The sequence below is a fragment of the Arachis hypogaea genome, chromosome 13, assembly GCF_003086295.3.
Source record: "Arachis hypogaea cultivar Tifrunner chromosome 13, arahy.Tifrunner.gnm2.J5K5, whole genome shotgun sequence".
NCBI lineage: Eukaryota > Viridiplantae > Streptophyta > Magnoliopsida > Fabales > Fabaceae > Arachis > Arachis hypogaea.
The window spans coordinates 105,188,532-105,215,410 of NC_092048.1; the positions used below are offsets into that span (position 1 = coordinate 105,188,532).

General features: G+C 37.2%; 2 pseudogenes; both read left to right on the forward strand.

The window, feature by feature from the left end:
- Nucleotides 1-23,096: 23,096 nt before the first annotated feature.
- On the forward strand, nt 23,097-26,733 carry LOC112735199 (ADP-ribosylation factor GTPase-activating protein AGD3-like; annotated as a pseudogene).
- On the forward strand, nt 25,917-26,733 carry LOC112735200 (uncharacterized; annotated as a pseudogene).
- Nucleotides 26,734-26,879: the final 146 nt, after the last annotated feature.

Sequence of the window (26,879 nt, forward strand, 5' to 3'; positions counted from 1 at the left end):
TTGATATAGAAATAAGAGACAGAAAAGGGACAGAAAATCAAGTGGCTGATCATATATCCCGAATAGAGCCAGTAGGAGGGGCGCCCTTGACGAATGGATTTTTGATGGTATAGAATTTCACAAATGAAATCTCGTTGCAAGTATAGTTTCTAAACCAATCACTAATCCTTTTATACAAAAAGTTGTTTGTCACTAAATCAAACCCCTAAAATTTATAAACCGAAGTATTCAAACCTCGGGTCGTTCTCCCTAGGAATTGTAATGAAGTGTCTTGTTATCGGTTGTGAGTTATATTTGGGGTTTTGATATGAAGCATGAAAGATAAATGGCAATGAAAATAAACTAACAACTATAAAAGGCTCTTGGTAAGGTGTGAGAACTAGAAGTCCTATCCTAGTTATCCTTCTCAATTGTGATGAGAATTGTTCATTGCTACCACTTAGTTAACCCTTACTAATTAAAGGAAAGTCAAGTGGATGAATTGACTTGAGCCACAAGTCCTAGCCAACTCCCAAGGAAAGACTAGCTTTAGTGCACTCCAAACCAATTAGCAATCTCTCCAATTATCAATCAACAAAGGAATTAGATAACTCAAGTGTCACTAATTACTCTACCTAGGCCAAGAGGAACAAAATCTACACTAAAACTAAAAGAGGCATTTCAACAAACACATAAAGTGCAAGAGGAGTAAACATTATTAAATGCAAGAATTAAAGGAATCTACAACTACAAAGGCAAGAGATCAACAATAGAAAAGCAAAGAAGAACAATTATTATGAATTACCTCTTATTGAATTGGAAGAAAGTAGAAGGAACAATACTAGATCTACAACAAAATATAAGAACAACATAAAGGAAATTACAATAAAAGAATAGAAGAAGATGAATGTAGCAACAAAGAATTGAGAGATAGAAGGAGGTGAAAGCATGAATTAAAATCTAGATCTAAGATTATTGAACTAAACCTAATCCTAATTCTAGAGAGAAGTGAGAGCTTCTCTCTCTAGAAACTAACTACAAAGCTAAACTAAGCTAATTGGTAACTAACTCCCCCTTTCCCTCTTCACTCCTTGGGTTAAATAGCATCAGAAATGAGTTGGATTGGGCCCACAAGGCTTTAGAATTCGTTGGCCACGTTTTGCTTTAAGTGAACTAGGTGGCAGCAACGGCGCGTGCGCGTACTTTGCGCGTGCGCGCCACCATACGTGTAGCAACTATGGCAAATCTTATATCGTTTCGAAGCCCCGGATGTTAGCTTTCCAACCCAACTGGAACCGCATCAATTGGACCTCTGTAGCTCAAGTTATGGTCGTTTAAGTGCAAAGAGGTCGGCTTGACAGCTTTCCGGTTCTTTCATTTCTTCATGAGTTCTCCAACTTTTCATGCTTTCTTTCTTCATTCCCTTGATCCAATCTTTGCCTCCTAAACCTTAAATCACTTAACAAATATATCAAGGCATCTAATAGAATCAAGGTGAATTAAATTTAGCTATTTTGAGTCCTAAAAAGCATGTTTTCACATTCAAGCACAATTAAAGGAGAATATACAAAACCATGCTATTTCTTGAATAAATATGGGTAAAAGGTGATAAAATCCCCAAAAATCAATACAAAACAAACCGTCAAATTGGGGTTTGTCAACCTCCCCACACTTAAACCAAGCATGTCCTCATGCTTAAACCAAGAATGAAGTAAGGGTATGGCATTTATTCAATGGAAACTAACTAAATGCAATCTACCTATATGCAACTATCTAAATGAATGCAAGTGCTTGGTCAAAATAAATCAATTCCCAAGAAACATATATGCACAAGGGCTAAGGACTAGCAAGTCTAATCCACAATTGAATTGAGTTATTAAATATGTTTACAAACTTGCATGAAGAATGATGATCATAGGTGAAAACATGTAATTGAGCATCAAACCCTCACCGGATGTGTTTGCACTCTATTCGCTCAAGTGTTTAGGGTTGATTCACTCAATTCTCCTCTATTTCATGCTTTCCAAGATTTGTTTTTCTTCTAACAATCAACATTTATTTCATGCATGCATACAAGTATCATGAGGTCTTTTCATTGGTTGTAATGGGGCTAGGGTCAAGGTAGGATGCATATTTGGTCAAGTGAGCTTGAAATTTGAATCTTTGATAAGCTTAAACTTCCCACTTAACCTATGACATCCTATACAATTAAGTTCTAATCTAGCTACCCATTCTTCACTTTTCCACATACTCATGCATTTTCTTTTTCATTTCACAACACTTATGCATTGATTTTATTGGACCTTGCCTTGGGGCATTTTGTCCCCTTTTTATTATTTTTTTCTTCTTTTTTTTTCTATTTTTTTTTCTTTTCCATATTCTTTTTCTTTTCTTTTTCTTTTGTTTTTCTCATTTTTTTTCTTTCTATATACAAGAGCATCAATGCATAAGGTTTTACATTTGATCAATACATGAGTATGTACCCAATTCCCAATATTTTCAATAACAATACAAAATACCCTTTTATTCACCCAATGTCCCAAGGTTCCCACACTTGAATGATACTCACACACACTAGCCTAAGCTAATCAAAGATCCAAATAAGGACATTTATTGTTTTTCGCTTTAAGGCTTGTAATGTGCTAAATTAAGAACAAGTGGGTTAATCGTAGGCTCAAATTTGGCTAACAATGGAAGATAAAAGGTAGGCTATTTGGGTAAGTGAGCTAAATGAAATGATGGCCTCAATCACATAAATGCATGAATACACAAAATAATGGACATAAAGAATCAAACAAATCAAAGATTACAATCATAGAAAGAGAATAATGCACACAAGAAGGAAAAATAAGTGGTTATAAGATGTAACCACATCATTAGGCTCAAGTCTCACAAGCTTGTGTTCTTAGCTCAAAAATCATGTTCCACAAAATATATAATTCAAGCAAGTTCTATGAAAAGTTTCACTCAAATCAATTGAGATGCCCTATAGATAGAAATCTTGAAAATTTTCATTATTTGAAAAATTTCATTATTTTGACTAAGCTTATTGTGTATACATATGCAAAAATAAGAAAATGCAAGTAAAAATCCTAAAATCCTAAAATGAAATGCAAAAGTGTTGGGATTAGAAATTTGTCACCCAAAATCGCCGACCGGTTGGACGACCTCCTCACACTTAAAAGTTTGCACCGTCCTCGGCGCACTCAAAGATGAGCAAGGGGGTACGGCGACTCTCCGGATTGCTGTGTGTTCTTTCTCTTGCTTCCAATTCTGCTTGCAGTGCATTATTTATGAAAAACAAAAATATAACACCATAAGATGAGAGAACACAAAAACAAGGAAGCATACATTGTTGGAATGAGGTATTAATCACTAGAATTGAGTGAGTGAATTAGTGTGATATTAGGAGAATAGGGATGTGAGTTCTAAATTAGGCGCCTTTTAGAACACACATTAGCATAAAAAGTTATGTCACAAAAGAAGCATGTACATCACTCATCCTAGTGTGCTTGAGATGCTTTAAGTAAACTTGTAAGGTAAAACAAGCATTAAAGAAGCATGAGAGCATTCAAGCTAAAAGCATATGGATGGATATAATCATGAAATACAATGCATTAAGGTAAATGCACAACATCATCCATCAAGAGGTTGCCTAATCGAGGGAAAAGGATCCAAATCACATGGTGGCTAGCTACAACATGCAATTCAAAAGAGTTATAAGCTCGAAGACAATTCTCATCACTTGGTATTTTTTCAAAAGGTAAGCATGAAGAACTCAAAACCAAGTAACAAAATATAACCTCAATCATAGAATCCAACAAAGATTATCTGAAAACATTCATGCTAAAATAGCATTTAGGCAATAAGGGATATAGCAATGTATAGTAAACAAAGTCAATACTCCAACACTTATGATGAAAAGAGAGAAAATAAAATGAAAACTAAACTAAAACTAGCTAATCAACTAACCAACGAACTAATTAACTAACTAAAATAAATGGTTATCCATGGTGTTTGGAAGTGTTGGATGAGGGGTAGGAGAAGGGAAGAAGAAAGGACCGTAGTTGAAGGAAAGAATTGAAAAGAGGAGAAGAAAAGAAAAGTGGATGGGAGAAAGAAATCCGCGCGTACGCACACATGGCGCGCGCGCGTCGTTGGCTTATTTCGGTAGTGGCGCGTACGCGTCGTGTGCGCGTGTGCGCAAGTGGGGTTTGTGCCAGAGGCGCAACGTTGGCGCGGCGCAGGCACAACTCTCTGGAAAATGTATGGAGGTTGGAACTTCTCAATCCGCGCGTACGCACGCATTGGCGCGCGCGCGTGGATGGTCGAAAATGCTGGAAGTGCGCGTACGCGCCATGTACGCGTACGCGTGGATGGTGCTCTGTTTTTCAATTTTTTTTTTTTTATGTTTTTGCACCAATCCAAGCATTCCAAACCTCCAAACAGCTACCAAAACACCATAAAACCTTATTTAACATACTTAAACTACCAAACATACTTAACTAACTAAACAAAATATGAAATTAAACTAATTCTACCAATATATACAAAAGAGAAAATGAAAGAATTTTACCATGGTGGGTTGTCTCCCACCTAGCACTTTTGTTTATTGTCCTTAAGTTGGACTTATGGGGAGCTCCTCTCAAGGTGGCTTGTGCTTGAAGCTATCCTTGAACATCCACCAATGCTTGAATCTCCAATAAGCTCCATTCTTCAATTTTAATATCTTCAAGCCTTGATGGAGTTCTTCACAAACCATGGGCTCCCAAAATTGATCCTCATATATTCCCGAATCCCATATCTTATTTCCACACCCATCTTCAAGTTGATTATCATTATTCCATTTGGGTGGCATGACATTAGAATTCTCAATAAAGTGACCAAACATTCTCCTAGACCCAAACAATCTAGCTCCATACCAAACCGTGCAATTAAGCTTTGAACATGCAACCATAATGAGCCTAGAATAATGTTTCCAACCACTAGCCATTTCCTTTTTGCTTTTAAAGCCACAAATATGTCTAAGTTGACCATCCGTCTCAAGCAAACCATATTCAAGGGGAATAATAAAGCTTGAGTATAAGAAATTTACCCACTTGAATGAAAGAATGGATGGTGGTGGCTTGGGGAGAGGTATCTCTAACGTGCTAACAAGCTTTACTCCCTTGTGTTCTTCCTTATTAATTTCCACCTCTTCATAAACTTCTTCATTTTCAATCCTTTGTTCATCAACTTCCTCTAACTCTTCAACATCACTCAAGTCATAAATGGGAGGTTGAGAGAAATCTACCTCCACATCACTTTTAAATTCATTGGGAGAAGGTTCTTTAAATTCAAAGGATTCTTCACCAAGAAGATTGGGTGCATGATCTTCATCACCAAGGGAACTCAATTCTTGCTTCATTCTCTCCAAGTCTTCATATAGAATATGCCTCGGAGGTTGTGCACATTCCTCCTCAACATCAAATTTACTCTTCTTGGAAGGATTTTCTTTGATTTTAGCTTCCCATGGAGGTTCCGCATCTCCTAAGTCTTCAACCACTTCTTCCTTTTCTTTAATAATCATAGGCTCCTCTAATTGTTCTAACACAAAGTAGCATTCCTCCTTTTCCACCGGAGTTTCCAATCTTTCCTTCATGCTATGCTCTTTAATTGGTTCTCCACATGTGACCATGGGAGTGCTTTGAGTGCTCAAGCATTGGGAGGCTAAAATGCTTACTACCTTGGTCAAGGTAGCCATAAATTCTAGTGTCTCCCTTAGCATTTCTCCTTGCCCTTGAAGTATAAGGCTAAGGGTTTCATCCATTGAGAATTGGGGTGGATAAGAGGGTTCATTGTCTTGGAGAAAGAGTTCATTATAGGAAGGTGGTTCTTCTTGGTAAGGTGGTGGTGCGTATTGAGGTGGTTCTTGGGAGTAGTAATCTTGGAATTGTGGTTCCATGTATGGCTCATATGGTTCAAAAGGAGGTTGGTATGGTAGGTAAGGATCATGGTCATATGGAGGTGTTTGTTGAAAATAGGCTTGTGAGTGTGGTTGAGGTTCATGTTGAGGATATGACTCATAGGCATATGGTGGTGGTTCTTGAAAGTCACAAGGAGATTCACCATAGCCATTGGATTGATATGCATCATAGAATGGCTCTTCTTCATAGTGCATTAGTGGAGGTTGTTGCCAAGAGGATTGATCATAAGCATATGGCTCTTCCCACCTTTGGTTATCCCATCCTTGACACACATCTTCATTGTAGCTCCCATCACCTACAACATAGTTATAATCACACTCATAGCCAAAATGAGAATTCATGGTGAAAAGATAAAATAAAAACAAAAGCTAATAGAAAACAAAAGAAACAAAATTCTACAACTAGCAAATAAAGCAAAAAAGCAAGATATTCACACTATTCACATATGTACAATAACCAATAACATAACACCATTGCAATTCCCCGGCAACGGCGCCATTTTGACGAATGGATTTTTGATGGTATAGAATTTCACAAATGAAATCTCGTTGCAAGTATAGTTTCTAAACCAATCACTAATCCTTTCATACAAAAAGTTGTTTGTCACTAAAACAAACCCCTAAAATTTATAAACCGAAGTATTCAAACCTCGGGTCGTTCTCCCTAGGAATTGTAATGAAGTGTCTTGTTATCGGTTGTGAGTTATATTTGGGGTTTTGATATGAAGCATGAAAGATAAATGGCAATGAAAATAAACTAACAACTATAAAAGGCTCTTGGTAAGGTGTGAGAACTAGAAGTCCTATCCTAGTTATCCTTCTCAATTGTGATGAGAATTGTTCATTGCTACCACTTAGTTAACCCTTACTAATTAAAGGAAAGTCAAGTGGATGAATTGACTTGAGCCACAAGTCCTAGCCAACTTCCAAGGAAAGACTAGCTTTAGTGCACTCCAAACCAATTAGCAATCTCTCCAATTATCAATCAACAAAGGAATTAGATAACTCAAGTGTCACTAATTACTCTACCTAGGCCAAGAGGAACAAAATCTACACTAAAACTAAAAGAGGCATTTCAACAAACACATAAAGTGCAAGAGGAGTAAACATTATTAAATGCAAGAATTAAAGGAATCTACAACTACAAAGGCAAGAGATCAACAATAGAAAAGCAAAGAAGAACAATTATTATGAATTACCTCTTATTGAATTGGAAGAAAGTAGAAGGAACAATACTAGATCTACAACAAAATATAAGAACAACATAAAGGAAATTACAATAAAAGAATAGAAGAAGATGAATGTAGCAACAAAGAATTGAGAGATAGAAGGAGGTGAAAGCATGAATTAAAATCTAGATCTAACATTATTGAACTAAACCTAATCCTAATTCTAGAGAGAAGTGAGAGCTTCTCTCTCTAGAAACTAACTACAAAGCTAAACTAAGCTAATTGGTAACTAACTCCCCCTTTCCCTCTTCACTCCTTGGGTTAAATAGCATCAGAAATGAGTTGGATTGGGCCCACAAGGCTTTAGAATTCGTTGGCCACGTTTTTCTTTAAGTGAACTAGGTGGCAGCAACGGTGCGTGCGCGTACTTTGCGCGTGCGTGCCACCATATGTGTAGCAACTATGGCAAATCTTATATCGTTTCGAAGCCCCGGATGTTAGCTTTCCAACCCAACTGGAACCGCATCAATTGGACCTCTGTAGCTCAAGTTATGGTCGTTTAAGTGCAAAGAGGTCGGCTTGACAGCTTTCCAGTTCTTTCATTTCTTCATGAGTTCTCCAACTTTTCATGCTTTCTTTCTTCATTCCCTTGATCCAATCTTTGCCTCCTAAACCTTAAATCACTTAACAAACATATCAAGGCATCTAATAGAATCAAGGTGAATTAAATTTAGCTATTTTGAGTCCTAAAAAGCATGTTTTCACATTCAAGCACAATTAAAGGAGAATATACAAAACCATGCTATTTCTTGAATAAATATGGGTAAAAGGTGATAAAATCCCCAAAAATCAATACAAAATAAACCGTCAAATTGGGGTTTGTCAGCCCTCTCCCTCTATTGAAATCTCTGAAACCTTTCCGGATGAGCATTTGTTTGCCATTCAGGAAACACCATGGTTTGCAGACATTGCAAACTATAAAGCTGCAAGGTTAATACCCAAGGCGTACAGCAGGCAACAAAAGAAAAAATTAATTTCTGATGCAAAGTACTACTTGTGGGATGAACCCTATCTCTTTAAGAGATGTGCAGACGGAATAATCCGTAGGTGTGTGCATAGAGAAGAAGCACAGAGTATCTTATGGCATTGCCATGGGTCACAATATGGAGGTCATTTCGGAGGTGAGCGAACAGCCACCAAGGTCCTCCAATGTGGTTTCTACTGGCCTACACTCTACAGAGATTTCCGAGAGTTTGTACGTAACTGTGACAGTTGCCAGAGAGCTGGTAATTTGCCTCATAGTTACGCCATGCCTCAACAAGGAATCTTGGAGATTGAGTTGTTTGATGTATGGGGAATTGATTTCATGGGGCCTTTCCCACCATCATACTCAAACACTTATATTCTGGTGGCAGTTGACTATGTATCAAAATGGGTAGAGGCCATTGCCACACCCACCAATTATACTAAAACAGTGCTGAAGTTCCTCCAGAAACATATATTCAGCAGGTTTGGTGTCCCTAGGGTACTAATCAGTGATGGGGGCACTCACTTCTGCAACAAACAGCTTTACTCTGCCATGGTCCGGTATGGGATTTGCCACAAGGTGGCAACTCCATATCATCCACAGACAAATGGGCAAGCTGAAGTTTCTAACAGAGAACTGAAAAGAATCCTGGAACGGACTGTAAGTACCCATAGAAAGGATTGGGCACGAAGCTTGGATGATGCTCTGTGGGCTTACAGAACAGCATTCAAGACTCCTATAGGGACCTCTCCGTACCAACTTGTGTATGGTAAGGCTTGTCACCTGCCCGTGGAACTGGAACATAAGGCCTACTGGGCAACCAGATTCCTAAACTTTGATGACAAATTAGCTGGAGAAAAAAGATTGCTCCAGCTGAATGAGCTAGAGGAATTCAGATTCACTGCTTTCGAAAATGCCAAGCTTTATAAAGAGAAATCTAAAAGGTGGCATGACAGAAAGCTGTCATCTAGAATCTTTGAACCAGGACAAAAGGTTCTGTTGTTTAACTCTAGGCTCAAGCTATTCCCAGGGAAACTGAAATCCCGGTGGAGGGGACCATATATGATTACAAGTGTATCACCATATGGTTATGTGGAGCTTCAAGACATTGATTCTGATAAGAAGTTTATTGTTAATGGACAGAGAATCAAGTACTATCTTGAAGGCAATGTTGAGCAAGAGTGCTCAAGGCTGAAGTTAGATTAAAAGCTCAGCAAGGTCCAGCTAAAGACAATAAAGAAGCGCTTGTGGGGAGGCAACCCAGCCATTGGGAAGACTTTTTCTGTTATTTTGTCCTATTCTTGATTTTATTTGTTTATATAAAGTTCATTGCTACTAAGGTAAAGAGTCAATTGTATAAGTTCACAGGGTTACAGAAGGATTCAGCACACAAAATAGAGAAAGAGAGCTCAATGGCAAGAAAATGCTAGTAAAAGTCTGTTTTGGGCGTTCAACGCCCAAAAGAAGCATTCACTGGGCGTTGAACGCCAGTAAGGATAGCTATCTGGGCGTTAAACGCCAGATTTACAGCGTCCTGGGTGTTCAGAAAAACGCCCAGTGACAAAGGAGTTCCTGGCGTTCAACGCCAGAAAGAAGCAACAGCTGGGCGTTGAACGCCCATGAGAAGCAGCAATTGGGCGTTAAACGCCCAAAACATGCAGCGTTTGGGCGTTTAATGCCAGGATGGTGGGGAGGAGGTAAATTCGTTTTTACTTCATATTTTTCATTTTAATTTTAATTTTCATGTTTCAATTCATGATTTCTTGCATAAACATGTTACAAACCCTGATTTCTAAAATCCCTAATTTCTAATAACCCTACTTTAAAAATAGCAATTGTATCTTAATCCATAGACACAAATTCTTTTTCAATCCAATCCAACTCTTTTTCAAAAATTTCCAAAACAAATCTATCTCTTTTCCTTCTAAAATCCTTTCAACTCATCAATATCTTTTTCAAATCTCCACATTATCTTTTTCAAAATCCAAATTTATCTTTTTTCAAATATCTTTCATATCTTTTCAATTTTAAATCACATCTTTTCATATCATACTTATTTTTTTAAATCATATCTTCTATCTTATCTTTTTTTTTTTAATTTTCGAAAACCCACCCCCCTCCCTTTTAAATCCACATTCGGCCTCCCTCCTCTCATCCACCATTCGACACTAGCTCTCCTTCTATCCCTCTCCTTTCTTTTCTTTTGCTTGAGGACAAGCAAACCTCTAAGTTTGGTGTGTTTATCCGTGATCACTAAATTATACCCACTAAGATCATGGCTCCTAAAGGAAAATAAACCACTCCAAGAGGCAAGAAAGAGAGTATTCCAAAACCACTTTGGAATCAAGGGAAGTTCTTAACCAAAGAACATTCAGACCATTACTACAAAATAATGGGTCTTAAGATCAGTGATCCCGGAAGTCAAGTTCGATCTGAAGGAAGATGAATATCCGGAGATCCAAGAGCAGATTCGAAACAGGAACTGAAAAGTCCAAGCTAATCCTAAAACAAAAGTGGAAAGGAATATGGCTCAGGAGTTCTATGCTAATCTGTGGCAAACAGACAGGTAGAGAATATCTGGAACTGCCCTCTATGACTATCGGACTATGGTCAGAGGAAAGATTGTTCACATCCACCCTGACAAAATCAGGGAGATCTTTAAGCTACCTCAGCTGAAAGATGACCCAGACTCCTTCAATAGGAGAATGATGAGAATAAACAAGGGCCTGGATAAGATTCTAGAGGATATATGCATCCCTGGAGCCAGGTGGACCACCAGCAGCAAGGGTGTCCCAAATCAACTCAAGAGAGAAGATCTCAAACCAGTCGCCAGAGGATGGCTGGACTTCATTGGGCGTTCTATATTGTCCACTAGCAACCGTTCTGAAGTCACCGACAAAAGAGCAGTGATGATCCATTGCATTATGTTGGAAAAAGAAGTGGAAGTTTATCAACTGATTCCATCTGAATTTTACATACTTGCAAACAAGAACTCCAAAGATGCCAGGTTGGCTTATCCAAGCCTAATCTCTATGCTCTGCAAAGATGCTGGAGTAAGGATGGGAATAACGGAGTACATCTCAGTGGAGCAACCAATCACTAAAACCACAATGGAAAAACAACAAATGCAGGATGACCCCATCAAGAGGAGGGCGCAAGAATTCCTCCCGGAAGTCCCTCAATTTGAATATTGGGAACAACTTGAAGCATCTGTCACCAAGTTGCAAGAATCTATGGACCAAATAAAGGAAGAACAGCAAAATTAAAACAGTATGCTCTGCAAACTGCTCAGAGAATAAGAAGAGCAAGGGCGTGACTTAAAGGAACTGAAGCGTCAGAAGTTATCTCTTGAAGGACCAAGCACCCCACAGACTAGAGGAACATCCACATCCCAAACTCAAGGTTGTTGAGCTCTAATCTTAACCTTAACTCTGTGATAATTGTTCTTATTTTTAGTTTTACCTTAGAAGTTATAGTGGTAATTAGTAGTTATTTTATCTCCAATTAAGCTATAATTTATTTTTCTCATCATCATTAAACATGAATAAAATAGAAGATTTTCTTTAGAATAAGGAGGCAATATTTTTCGAATTTTTAATAAAACAAATTCTAATTGTTTACATGTGGTGGCAATACTTTCTGCCTTCTGAATGAATGCCTGAACAGAGCATATGTCTTTAGAATTTGATGTTCTTGAATGTTAAATATGTTGGCTCTTGAAAGAATAATGAACATGAGACATGTTATTGATAATCTGAAAAATCATAAAAATGATTCTTGAAGCAAGAAAAAGCAGTGAATACAAAGCTTGCAAAAAAAAAAGCAAGCAGAAAAAGCTAATAGCCCTTAAAACTAAAAGGCAAGGGTAGTAAAAAGGATCCAAGGCTTTGAGCATCAGTGGATAGGAGGGCCTAAGGGAATCAAATCCTGGTCTAAGTGGCTAAACCAAGCTGTCCCTAACCATGTGCTTGTGGCGTGAAGGTGTCAAGTGAAAACTTGAGACTGAGCGGCTAAAGTCAAGGTCCAAAGCAAAAAGAAGAGTGTGCTTAAGAACCCTGGACACCTCTAATTGGGGACTTTAGCAAAGCTGAGTCACAATCTGAAAAGGTTCACCCAATTATGTGTCTGTGGCATTTATGTATCCGGTGGTAATACTGGAAAACAAAGTACTTAGGGCCACGGCCAAGACTCATAAAAGTAGCAGTGTTCAAGAATCAACATACTGAACTAGGAGAATCAATAACACTATCTGAATTCTAAGTTCCTATAGATGCCATAACTTGAGCTATGTAGCTCTGATTTGCGTGCCGTTTGTGGCCACGTAAAACTCTCACCGAGTCCGTCATTTTTAGCAAAACAAAGTGGTAAGAAACTCTCAATTTCTTGCCCAGTTCACTGCCCTTATAGATTTTTCATTTTGAGTTTGGTTGTTAAGTAGAATTTTGTGTTTTTAGTTGTTTAGGTGGTATCTAGCATTGAAAAATTATTGGGTTTTGTCCCAATCTACAGTGCGGGTAAGAAAGCTCTTAACCTTTATGGTTTGTCAATTTATTAAACCCTAGGATTGATTTGTAGTAGTTTGTATGATAGCTAGCTTGAATTGATGTTGTTTGTAGTGGAATTGATTATTGGTATGCTTAGAATATGAGTTAAAGTGGTGGATAAGTTTGGTTTCTTGATTGAACTTGGAAAGCTAGTGGAAGAGGTTTTTTTGTGCTTGTGTGGGAATCGGCCAAGGTATGGTTTCGATTTCTTTTAAATAATATGTAATGTTATGGCAACTTAGGCTAGTAGACCTTAGGATAAGATTGAATTGATGATGATTAATGATGTTGTTGATGATTGATGATGATTAATGATGTTGTTGATGATTGATGATGGTTATTGATGTTGATGATAAATGATGAGAATTATGTGAATCGATAATGATAAATTGATCAACAATGATTGTGATGGTTTTGGAATAGTGTAAATGTGATTTATTTGTTGAGAATGGTGATTTATGAGTGGAAATTGTGGAAAGAATTGATGATTTGGAACTAAATAGTTAGGTGTTGTATGGTTGAACAATGATGGAAGTGTAATTGGTAATGTGTATGAATGAGTAGGATTGGAATTGAGTATGTTGAATTGAAATAAGACTTATGAGTTTGGAAAACTAGAGAATTTGCAAAATTGGTAAAATCATGATTTGAACCAAATTCGGCAAGCCATAACATCACCCTCAAAGTTTGGAATTGAGTGAACTACGTCTAAAATTAAAGATGCTTGTGAGAGCTTTAAAATGGTATAAAGATGAGGAAAATCAGAGTTTTATGGAGGATCTTATGAACATTGAAAGTTAGATACAAAAACCTGAATTCTGTAAAGTTGCAGAGAGCCAGAAACTCTGGTTTGTGCACAACATCATGTGTACGCACAAGCTATCATGCGTACGCACCTTGGGAATTTGCAAGTTGTGCGTGTCCACAACATCATGCATACGCACAAGCCGGGAAAACCATCTTGTACGTGCGTACGCACATCGTCATCCGTACATACACTCGGATAAATCTTTTTGGTGCGTGCATACACACGACTATTGATGAGCGGATATTTTATACGCTTTTTGGGGTTAATTTCATGTAGTTTTTATGATGTTTTAGTTAAGTTTTTAGTATATTTTCATTATTTTCTAGGAAAAATTCATATTTCTGGAATTTACTATGAGTTTTTGTGCTTTTCTATAATTTCAGGTATTTTCTGGCTGAAATTGAGGGAGCTGAGCAAAAATCTGATTCGGGCTGCAAAAGGATTGCTGATGCTGTTGGATTCTGACCTCTCTGCACTCGGAATGGATTTTCTGGAGCTACAGGAGTCCAATTGGCGCGCTTCCAATTGCTTTGGAAAGTAGACATCCAGGGCTTTCCAGCAATATATAATAGTCCATACGTTGCTCAAGTATAGATGACGTAAACTGGCGTTCAACGCCAGTTTCATGTTGCAGTCTGGCGTCCAGCGCCAAAAACAGGTTACAAGTTGGAGTTCAACGCCAGAAACAGGTTACAACCTGGTGTTGAACACTCAAAACAGCCCAGACACGTGAGAAGCTTTAGTCTCAGCCCCAGCACACACCAAGTGGGCCCCAGAAGTAGATTTCTGCACTATCTATCATAGTTTACTCATTTTCTGTAAACCTAGGTTACTAGTTTAGTATTTAAACAACTTTTAGAGATTTATTTTCTATCTCATGACATTTTAGATCGGAAATTTGTACCTTTTGGTAGCATGAGTCTCTAAACCCCATTGTTGGGGGGTGAGGAGCTCTGCAGCGTCTCGATGAATTAATGCAAGTACTTCTATTTTTCATTCAAACATGCGTGTTTCTATCTAAGATATTCATTCGCGCTTAATTATGGAGAAGGTGATGATCCGTGACATTCATCACCTTCCTCAACCCATGAACATATGCATGACAACCACCTCCATTCTATATTAGATTGAATGAGTATCTCTTAGATTCCATAATCAGAATCTTCGTGGTATAAGCTAGAATTAATGGCGTCATTCAGGAGAATCCGAAAAGTCTAAACCTTGTCTGTGGTATTCCGAGTAGGATTCTGGGATTGGATGACTGTGACGGGCTTCAAACTCGCGAGTGCTGGGCGTAGTGACAGACGCAAAAGGATAGTAAATCCTATTCCAGTATGATCGAGAACCTCTAGATGATTAGCCGTGCTGTGATAGAGCATTTGGACCATTTTCACTGAGGAGATGGGAAGTAGCCATTGACAACAGTGACACCTTACATAGAGCTTGCCATGCAAGGAACTTTGCACTTTTGCATGCATGAGGGAAGAGGAATACAAGAGAAAAGCTGAAATTCAGAAGACAAAGCATCTCCAAAACCCCAACATATTCTCCATTACTGCATAATAAGTATTTATTTCATACTCTCTTATTTTTCGTAATTCAATTTGATAAGTGAATTGTTTTCCTGACTAAGAGTTACAAGATAACCATAGATTGCTTCAAGCCAACAATCTCCGTGGGATTCGACCCTTACTCACATAAGGTATTACTTGGACGACCCAGTGCACTTGCTAGTTAGTTGTGCGGAATTACATAGTGTGAAGTAATTTTCGTGCACCAACTATCATGCGTATGCACAAGCCTTGTTTTTCACCTAAAACCCTATTTTTAACTGTTTAACCTTTCTGTCAAGCTTGTAAACTTTTATAACACTTATTTAAGGTCTCCTAGCTAGTATTTAGGCTTTGAAACACGAAAAAAAAAACAAAATAAGTAAATTTAAAAGGATAATTTTTTGTTATGAGTTAGAGACGGTGACTTAAGCTTGGGATGAATTGTGGATGGACTGATCAGAGTGGATTGACAGAGTGTTAAGGTGACAATAAATTGAGAAAAATGAATGATTGAGGTTGTTAAAAACTGATGAGATGAATATTAATGAACTTGTGCTATATGAGCAGTGATCACTGAGGCTGATTTTATATTATTGACATGCTGAGATTGGTAAGTTGCTATGCGTTTGGCGAGGACGGTGGTTAATCCTGCTTGTTGAGATTGCGGTGCCAGCGTAAGGTGGTTAATCCCACTACGTTGAGATGTGAGGTCTGAGGCAGAGTATCCCGCTCATATCCTTTCGAGTCACAAGAGTGGACCAGGCACTATATCCTAGGAGCGCTAATTATATTTGTTATCGAAAGCCGACATCCAAAGGAGATGTGTCAGGTTGGCAGTTGAATCAACAAGTGATCTCATGGCCAATAGGACAGGCATTCATCATACGCATTCTTATGTGTTTGTTTGCTTTGTTTACTTGCATCGTGCTAACTTGATTAACATGTTTAATTGATAATTGAATTACCTGCTGTAAATGTATATTAATTGTGTTTTACTTGCTTGCACTATTTGTGTTTTCTACTAGGATTGAAGAGGCTCGATAGGCGGTGATGATGGGATCGCATAGAGAATAGGTTAGCGAAGGCTGTGGAACAATGGTGATCTGTTAGTTTAGAAAATCCTTAAGATTAGATAACCCTTTATGGATTTTTATTTAAAATTTTTATAAGTTTAAATTTTCTGCATGTGGGAAGTTCTAGAATTGCCTTTGGCTTCCTGAAACATTATATCTTATCTATTGGGCACTGTTACCATACTGAGAACCTCCAGTTCTCCTACCATATGTTGTTGTTGTTTTTCAGATGTAGGTCGCAACCCACCTTGGTGACTTTGCGGATGGTGACAGAGCAGAGGATGGCTCTCTTTTGGCTTTGTTTATTTTGATGCAGTTATTCTCTCACTTTTGATTATTGTATATGTTCTCTTAAAGGCTTAAAACTTTGAGAGACATGATGTATCCGTTTTAACTTTCAAAAACTATGTTCTATTCTATTTTAACTAGCCGGCTTAAACTCTGCTGGCTTTGACTAGTTCCCCTTTTGTTATTGTACACACAAACACACACAAACACACACACACACACACACACACACACACACACACACACACACACACACACACATACAAGTATCTTGTTTATCTTGTATCTCTAATCTCTTTCTTACCTTTATGCGTTAGTTATCGTGTATGAATTCTTCGTGCTTTTGTATATCAGTTTTCTATATCTTTGAGCTTTTATTCCTTCATCGGGCTTCTAGTTTTAATATTCCTTGATTATATATTACTGTATGAGCCTTAGAACTGTTGTGATGCTTTGTCGTCTATTGCTTTATGGCTAGAGGTAAGGCTTAGGGTGATAGGGTGTTATACTTAGTGGTATCAGAGTGGTTCATCCTTGTGAGCCTGAGGGATGGACCGATTGTGCCTTATTGCATACTCTGGGTCATTTTTTTTTCGTGCTATTTAGGATATCTACTTGATATGCATAACATGCTTGTTTGTGAGTGCCTTTTTGGGATAATTGAAGCACTGAGCTTGGGGTATTAAGACTGATCACCTTGATATCGATTGTTTGGTGTGAATAGGACCCTGAATGGCAACTCATGGATGGAGTCGATCACGTACACAAAGAGATAATGAAGATGACCAACCGGCCGATAACCATGCTGAGTTCATGGCGGCGATGACCAACCTAGCTAACTCGATGCAAGCGAGTGCTGCTATGACAATTCAAGCTATAGAAAGGTTGAGGCAACTAGCCAGAAATAGGAATGGAAGCAAAGAAGGAGCTGGAAACAACTTAGGTAGTGGTGTCCCGATGACTTTAGCCACTTTCCTAAAAGTTAACCCGCCAATCTTCAAGGGATCAACAAACCCCACTGAAACAAACAACTGGTTCCAATATGTGGAGTGTGCATTACAAAGTCAGTATGTCCCAGATAATCAATTCGTTGATTTTGTGACGTACCAACTAGTGGGAGAAGCTCAACACTAGTGGCAAGGAGAGTGTCAATTGCTACAGCAACAAAATGTAGACATTCCATGGGCGTTATTCCAAATTGTTTTCTACATGAAGTATTTTCGGATTCAATGAGGGATGCTAGAGAGTTGGAAGTCGTGTAGCTGAAGCAAGGGCTTATGTCTGTAGCCGAGTATACTAGTAGGTTTGATGAGCTCTGTAGGTTCTCAAGGGTATGTCAGGGTGCCCCTGAGTCCTATAAGGGTTGGAAGTGCATTAAGTACCAGGGAAGTCTTAGGGAGAACATCATGAGTGTTGTGGCTCCAGTAGAGATTAGACAATTTTCTGAATTGGTGAACAAGGCAAGAGTTGTTGAGAAATGTTCCAAGAAGACCAATGCGTGAGCATCTTGTACCCTTTTTACCTTCATTTTCTAGTTGTTTTAGTTAGATTTTATTAAGTTTTATCTTATTTTAGTGCAAAAATCCTCTTTGGATGCTACTTTGAGTCGTTTTAGTATTTTTTATGATTTCAGGTGAAATTTGGAGCGGTTTGGCAGAGTTTGGAGCTAAAACAGAGAAGCTGGCGTACCCACCCCTTGGGGCGCTAAACGCCAAGCTAGCGTTCAGCACTAGCAGCATGCTCGTGGCCACTCCCTTTAGGATGTTAAACGCCCAATATGACGTTTAGTGTTAGAAAGCTTGGTTCGAATTTGAAGGCCCACTCTTGGAGCATCTCTAGTGGATTTAGCATTTAGTATTAGTTTCATTTTATTTTCTTTTTGTAATTTTTATTTACAAATAATATCTTTTAGTCTTAGGATTTATTATTTTATTTTATTTCCAAATCAAATTAGGTTGGTATAAAAGGGAAAAGATCCATCTTGACTCGGATCTTCTCTCTTCTGTACTTTTCAGAACCCTAGTTTTCTCTGTAAGTCATGAGCAACTAAACCTCTTTGGTTAATGTTAGGAGCTCTGTTTATTTCTATGAATTAAGATTATTGCTTTTCTATTTTAATTAATGTATTGATTCAGTTTCAAGGATTGTTTTCGTTCTTAGTCTTATGAATCTGAGTGGAACGAGAGTATGACCCTTATTCTACATGAGTTCTTTTGATTTGAGAGAGAGTTATCTCGCATGAACAACAGCTTGAAAATAAATTCCTCCTAAATTGTTAATTACATGAACTAATTGGGATATGTGACATATAATCCTGTTAGCTTTGGGTAATTAGGGTTTTTATGGCCATAAACTAGTTTTTGAACTTAACCCTCTAATCGGAACTAAGTGACCACAAGAGTGACAGTTAATGAAGGTTAGAGGAAACTAAATCACTAAGGGATTAGGGTTTAGTTAATAATAGTTTTCCATGGAATGAATCATGCATTGTTAAAATAGTTGGTAAGAACTTTTAATCTGGAAAAGTAAACATCTCCGAAACCTTAACTGTTTTCTTTCACTGCTTTTACACCAAACCTTTTAATTGCTTTCTTTACTTTCTCATCTACTGTTTTATATGCCTTCAACCATCAATAACCTTTTTCTGTTTGCCTGACTAGGCCAATTGAATAACCATTCTTGTTCAATCCAAGAATCCTCGTTGGATCGACCCTCACTCACCTGAGGTATTACTTGGATGACCCAGTACACTTGCCGGTTAAGCTGTGGGAATTCTAAATCCCGCACCAAGTTTTCGGTGCCGTTGCCAAGGATTGTTTGTGATTGACAGCTACTAGTTGTTTAGTTGCTTAGATTAGGAATTTTTGTTAGTTTTGTTTATTTAATTTTTCTTTAAATTTTCGATTTTAGTTTTATTTATTTTTACTTAATTTCTGATTTTAAGTTTGGTGTACCTTTAGTGTTTTCCTCTTTTTATTTTTTCAAAATTTTTAGTGTCTTTTTCTTTTTAGTTTTCGAAAATTTTATGTTATTTTCTCATTCCTATTTTCAAATTTTTTAGTTTAATTGCTTACTTTAATTTATTTTATTTCTTATTTTTTTGGATATCTTATTGGGAGCCCTCTATACTTTGACATAGAGACTCCCACTTTTCTTTGTCTCTTGTTTATGAGCAGGAACTGGGATAAAAAAAACCCCTTCTTGAGTTTGATTCTGAACCTGAGAAGACCTTGAGGCGGTGTTTGCAACAAGCTAGAGCTTACAAAGCTGGAGAGAACCTTAAGGAAACTTTTGAGAAGGAAGTTGAAGAGCTTACCATGGATGCCAATGGTGGAAACCTGAACGCTAATGAGCCTGCAAGGAGGATGCTTGGCTCATACACTGCATCCATGCCTGACTTCTATAGGTGCAGTATAGCTGTACATGCTATTGGTGCAAATAATTTTGAGCTTATGCCTCAACTGATCACTCTAGTGTAGCAGAATCGCCAGTTTCATGGAGTCCCGCAGGAAGATCCAAACTTATTCATCTCTACCTTCCTGCAGATCTGTGACACTGTGAAGACAAATGGAGTGAATCCTGAGGTCTACAAGCTCATGCTCTTCTCATTTGCTGTAAGGGACAGAGCAAAGCAGTGGCTTGATTCTCAGTCCAAGGAGAGCCTGGACACGTGGGACAAGGTGGTCACTAGATTTCTGACCAAATTTTTTTCACCTCAGAAGCTAACTAAGCTTAGGGTGGATGTCCAGACCTTTAGAGAGAAAGATGGAGACTTCCTCTACGAGGCCTGGGAGATATACAAGCTGATGATCAAGAGCTGCCCTCCTGACATGTTTTCAGAATGGACCAAGTTACAGATCTTTTATGATGGCCTCTCTGAGATAGTGAAGATGTCACTGGACAACTCTGCAAGTGGTTTCTTGCACATGAAGAAGACGCCTGAAGAGGTGAATGAGCTTATTGAGATAGTTGCCAACAAACAGTATCTATACACTTCTGAGAGGAACCTTGTGAACACTGAGACTACTCAGAAGAAAGGAGTTATAGAGGTGGACACACTAGATGCCATCTTGGCTCAGAACAAGATTATGTTCCAGCAAATTAGTATGATTTCTCAGCACTTGAGTGGGATGCAAGTCTCAACAGTCAATACTCAAGATGCATCCTATGAGATGAATGGAAGCTACAACCAAGGGGACGCTTATGGCTATTCCCAACCCACTACTGAGCAAGTTAATTACTTGGGCAACTCCTCCAAAAATCTCAACAATGATCCATATTCGAATTCTTTCAATCAGGGATAGAGAAATCACCCTAACTTTGGATGGAGAGAGCAGCCATAGAAGCTCCAACAAAGCTTCAACAACAACCAGGGTGGCTCAAATCAGAATAGATTTAACAACCGGCAGTTTCACCCATCTCAGCAGCAACAAGGATCCTCTCAGAGCCAAGATACTCCTGACTTAGCCACACTAGTTGCTGAACTTTCCAAGACCACTTACAGCTTCATGTAAGAAATAAGAGCTTCAATTTGGAACTTGAAAGTACAAGTGGGTCAATTGAGTAAGAGGATATCTGAGAGACCTCCTAACACTCTTCCTAATAACACAGAGATAAATCTAAGAGAAGAGTGTAAGGCCCTTACCATGGCCAAGGAGGCCGAGCCTAAGGAGATGCGAGTTACTGAGTAATTGAAAACAGTAATATGCAAACAAGTACATCTTTACAGTTCCAATTCTGAGTAATTGAAAGAAGAAAAGGCTCAAGAAAAGGCTGGAAACATACTGTTACATGCCCCATTGGTGGCACAAGAGCCTGAAGTACCCCACCCTCAGAAGTTGCAAGAGGAGACTAAGGATGAGCAGTTCACTCAATTCTTGAAAATCTTTAAAAGATTACACATCAATATGTCTTTTGCTGAGGTGTTGGAAAAGATGCCTCCATTCACCTCGCCGCCGCAAGCAATGCCGCTGTTGCTGCCTTTAACGAACCTCTGTGATTTTTTTTCCGCCTTCATCTTCTTTTGATTTTTCCTTCCTCTTCATAATTTTAGATCTAATTCATGATCTAGTAGGAAGAAATAGAGAATGCTCGTTTTTTCTCCTTTATTTTTACTTTGATTGATCTTCTGCGTTGTTGTTGTTGTTGACGAGGGTGCCAGAGGTGGTGGAATTTTACTACACGATGAGGAGACAACCATAGCAAAATACAACTAAAATGGAATGCTGGAGGCAGTGCTGGCTCCGGCAAATGCACGTGATATAATCGATGAGATTAAGAACCGCTCTTCTCACTTGCTCACGGTAAGTGCTCTCATATTTTTATTTTATTTTTTACTAAATTTACAATTATACCCCGTGAAAAAGGAGAAATAGATGTGATTAAAACCTGTGTGTTCTGGAATATTCACGAGCCTTCCCCTGGCAATGTACCTCACCACTCTCTTATTCTGAATTATTATCATGTTTTGTTTTTTCTTCTGTGTTTCTTTCTCTCATTTGATCTTTGTTTATTGTGTTTTCTTCATGCTACTCCACTCAGTAAAATTTTGAAGGGAGATATGTTCTGGTGAGATTCATGAAGATAATACAAAAAGTTGGTCTCTACGCTCATCATCACATTGGACCTTATTGGCATTCCTGGTATTGTTATCGCAGATGTCAGCAAGTCAAAGGTATATGACTGCTACCCTTTTCCATCTGTTTAAGTTATTCCATAGTCAGGCACTTTGCTATTATTGTTTTCTATTACTTTTTTTATATGCTTCTAGAATTTTTATTAATGATGGCGAAGTATGTGCTATTTATAATATCATTTTTGTACTTGAAAAAGTTGAAATCATCATTTTTAGGAACTAATAGATTATTATAAAATCTCCAATCCAAGAGACTGGACTGGAAGAGTGAATAGTTTCTTATTACAAACATTTAGTAATAATGCACTTATTGCACTTTATGTGTTTGTTATTTTGCTTCTTAGAAATTACTTCTGTTAGTTCTGTATTTGGTTGTAGCTCCTGTTTTAAGGCTTGGAGTTTGTTATTCGTTGCATCTGAGTTTCAAAGATTTTATGATTTAACTTGAATTCTGCTTGTTTAAAACTGGATAAGTTATTGGTTGCTTGAATTACACAGTAGCAGCATTGAGAGTGTTGTTTTCTTTCTATATTTTGATTATTGATCGCAGTTGATGTTTCTTGGAAGAGGATCAAACATTGTTAACCCTACTTCTTAGAAGAGGATCAAACATATCAGGTTAGTGACATTTTCCTTTCCTCTGGAATATGATTTACTTTTTTTAGTCTTTATGATGCTAAGGCATAGAGAAGAAGTATAAAAAAACAAAGACAGGGATAGGCATCAGGACAAGGATAAGGAGCATAAGAAGCATAAACATCGTCACAAAGATAAAGATCAAAGCAAAGACAAGGAGAAGGACAAGGACATATGATAGATTTTAACAATTTTTTATTCACTACTATAAAATGGTCCTAGACTTGAAACAGAAGTCTTTGAGAACATAATTTTCAGAATTTTCTAAGTGTCTAGTTTGCTGTAGCCTCTTTACTTCTTAAATATAAAAGTACATGTACTAAACTGGAGACAACAATGTTAAGCTTCAACATCAAGTTGCTTCCTAATAATTGCTAAATCTATAATCTTTACATACTCGTGAAAGGTTTCTGTCACTGAGAAAAGGCACAAAAAGTGAAGTAGCTAATACCCTAGAAGAGGTAAGCTTTTGTATGTCTTATTTGTTTGGGACAACTTATGTTCACACTCGACACTCGAATATCCCATTCTTTGAACTCCTAAATGATTAGGAAATGTTTCAGGAGCTTCATAATGCAAGATCTACATTTGAGAAAGCTCGATTTAATCTGGTCAGTAAACTCATTTGATCAAAACATAAATAAGTTATCATGGTATGATTTTTTTTCACAAAGTTAAAATACCTCTCCAGGTTACTGCCTTGTCAAATGTTGAAGCCAATAAGAGGTTTGAATTTTTAGAAGTAGTTAGTGGGACAATGGATGTGCATCTTTGTTACTTCAAAAAGGTAGACATTGTGTTCGTATATGTATCTTCTGCACCATATTTTTTGTCACCGTGCTTGTCCTAAGTAAATTTTACTTGTAGGGGTAAGAATTGTTGCACCAGATGGAGCTATATATTAACTAAGTTTGAAATCAACTTCCAAAAGCTTTGTTTTTTCTATGGAATTTTATGTAATTGGTAAAATTATAATAAAGTGAAGCATGAAAAGTTATTTACTCCAAGCTAGTTCCTTTGCAGGTCTTGACTTATGCTCAACAGTCAAGAGAAAGGTCTAATTATGAGCAGGCAGCTCTCAATGAAAGAATGTAAGAATACAAACGGAAGATTGACCGAGAGAGTAGATGGGTTTCAAACGGTTCTAGTAGATGTCCTAATGGAGATGGTATACAAGCCATTGGTAGAAGTTCACATAAGATGATAGAGGCAGTTATGCAATCTGCTGCAAAGGGAAAGGTTGGAGAAGAGGCCTGTAAATTTGATGATAAAAAAGAATTAGTTATTATTTTCTCCAGATGGCTCCTCTAACATTTTCTTGTATGTACATCATTTTTAGGTCAAAACTATTTGCCAGGGTTATCTCTCAAAACGATCATCAAACTTAAGGGGAGATTGAAAAAGGAGGTTTTTTGTTCTTGATAGTCGAGGAATGCTGTATTACTACCGTAAACAAGTCAACAAGTCATCGGTTAGAATTCTAACATGAACAAATCAGTTGGTTTATGAATAACTTGGGCTGATATGCTTCTTCATTCACCTCATGTTATTGTTTTAATTCTCACGTGTAGGGATCTAGCAGTCAACATTCTGGTCAAAGGAATAGTTCTGAGCTCGGGTCTGGACTTTTAAGTCGATGGTTGTCTTCTTATCATCATGGTGGAGTACATGATGAGAAATCTGTTGCACATCATACTGTGAACCTTTTTATATCTACAATCAAAGTTGATGTTGACCAATTAGATTTGAGGTTTTGCTTTCGGATCATCTCACCAACAAAGAACTACACTTTGCAGGTTATTTGATATGATTTTGTAATTTCTTGGATTATGATATTATTACAGGAACAATAGTAAGGGATTTATAGATTAATTCCAGAATTATTCTTGTCAGTGTAGGCAGAGAGCGCACTGGACCAAATGCATTGGATTGAAAAGATCACAAGTGTTATTGCCTCATTATTGAGTTCTCAGATTCTTGAAAGGGTAACTGCCAAAAACTTTTGCTTGATATGTTCCAGTGGAACTTCTGTTAACTTTGATTAATGGTGCCCAATTTTTTCAGTTATTACCTACAATTTCAATGGGAAGTGCTCATAATAGGTCTACCAGTGAGAGTAATTCTTTTGAAAGTTCAGATTTTGATCACACAGCTATTGAAGAATTTACGGCAGAGAGAAATCCTGCTACAACAAATGTGGACCACAACTCGAGAAGTTTGCAGCTGCAATGATCCGGTATTAAAAATGAGAAGCCTTTTGATGTGTTGCGAAAAGTGTGTGGGAATGATAGATGTGCTGATTGCGGTATCCCTGAACCTGATTGGGCATCACTAAATCTTGGTGTTCTTATTTGCATCTAGTGCTCTGGTGTTCATTGAAATCTTGGTGCACACATATCAAAGGTAGGTCACACTAGTGATTTCTCTTGATCTCTATACTTCTTATATGTAAAATTCTTTCTTTAACTTCGAATACCATCTGTAAAGTTGCTTCAGAAAGAGCATATTATAAAATCTTTACTTTAAATTTTGAAATCCTCTAACTTCGATATTTAGGATTCAACAACTGCTTCTAGTTTGCGATGTTACTTTATTACATTGCTCATCATTATGTTATAAGCAGTTGATCATAAATTCCTTTTATTTGCCAAATTTTCATCATGTGTCATATTGTTAAAAAAGAAAAAAAAATTCAGCTTTGTGTTTAATAAATCCAACCCTTATTACTGTGGATTTCATAGTTGGTTTAATTATGCACAATTTGCTATAGTTTTACTCAATTTTCATTTAGGTCTCTATAGTTGGAAATTTTTTTAATCAGGTCCATATATTGAATAAAATTGTGTTTTCAAGTCCTTGAAATAGCCTAATGTTACAAAAAGTTATGAACCTTTTTTATAATTTAATAGATTTAACCAAAAACTTTACAATAATAAATTGCTTTAGAAACTTGGTTACAAAGTTTTAAACCTTTTTTTATTAGAATTTGACAGTAATAATTGTTATGATAGTGGTTATTCTTTGTGCAACTATGAAAGTTATGAAAATTCTTTTATTTATTTATATTATGTGAATTTTTTTGTAAACTAGGTAGTGTTTTAACTAAGATTGAAAGGTGAATTCACCCTATGAAGGGAGAAGGAAGCAGGTAAAAAATTTGCTGGAGACAAAAAAACTTTCTTTTTCTTTTTTGTATAATAATATTTATTTTATTTTATTTTGGAATTAATGTGACGGAGATGGCCTCTAATCTGGAGTCTTTTCAGATGCTTCTTCTGAAGAAGGTTGTTTCGTCGACAATAATGGAATGAGAGCTTGATGCCGCCATCACCGCAGCTGCCTGCGCTCGCTCTGAGAAGCGACAACTTGAAATGGCACAGAGAGCTTTTGAATTGCATGCGCAAGAGGTCACCAAAGAGCTTGAGAACACCACAAGTATGTTCATCATGAATCCTTAGAACTCAAACTATAATCATAATATGTAAATGCCTGTTTTAATCTGGAGTAACTTATTTTTTTCTGTTGTCCTTCAATATGAATGAGCTATGCATGTTGATTTTGGTTGAAGAAATTATTAAGTTGTTAATTTCCATTAGGGAGTAATTAAGTCCACATTCAGTTACACACTGATGTAGTAGCATGCCTTGAATTTTTGAAATTGTGTTGATGCCATTGTACCTGAAAACTTCAACCTCGGGTTTCTAGTTTCAAATCTTGTTTTGGTTGGGGAGAAGGGGTAGATTTTGGGATTTGCAGTCAGAAATTGAATGCAACTCTACTTGAGGTGTTTGAGCTACACATGGAAGAATTACGTGTAAAGCAAGAAGAAATTGCAAAGAGTGACAATGATATTAAACTTCTGGAAGCTATTATTCAAATGCTTGGAGGAAAAGAATCTATTTCCACGTCTATCTAAAATCCAGGGTGCTTCGTACTCCTTTTTTCTTCTTTTCTTGTTCATTATTTTTGTTAAAATTGCCATGTAAAGTGAATCATACTACTATGTAAATTGTGATGATTGATTTTCAATACTAAAATATTATATATTATGATTAATATTTTATTTATGAGTTACCTAATATTTTGTTTATGAATTATGATTTCTTGTTATTGGAAAATTTTAAACAAAAAATTGTTTAACATATTAAAAATGACGGTTAAAACTGTCTTTTTAAACGATAAAAAATATCACTTTTATCTGG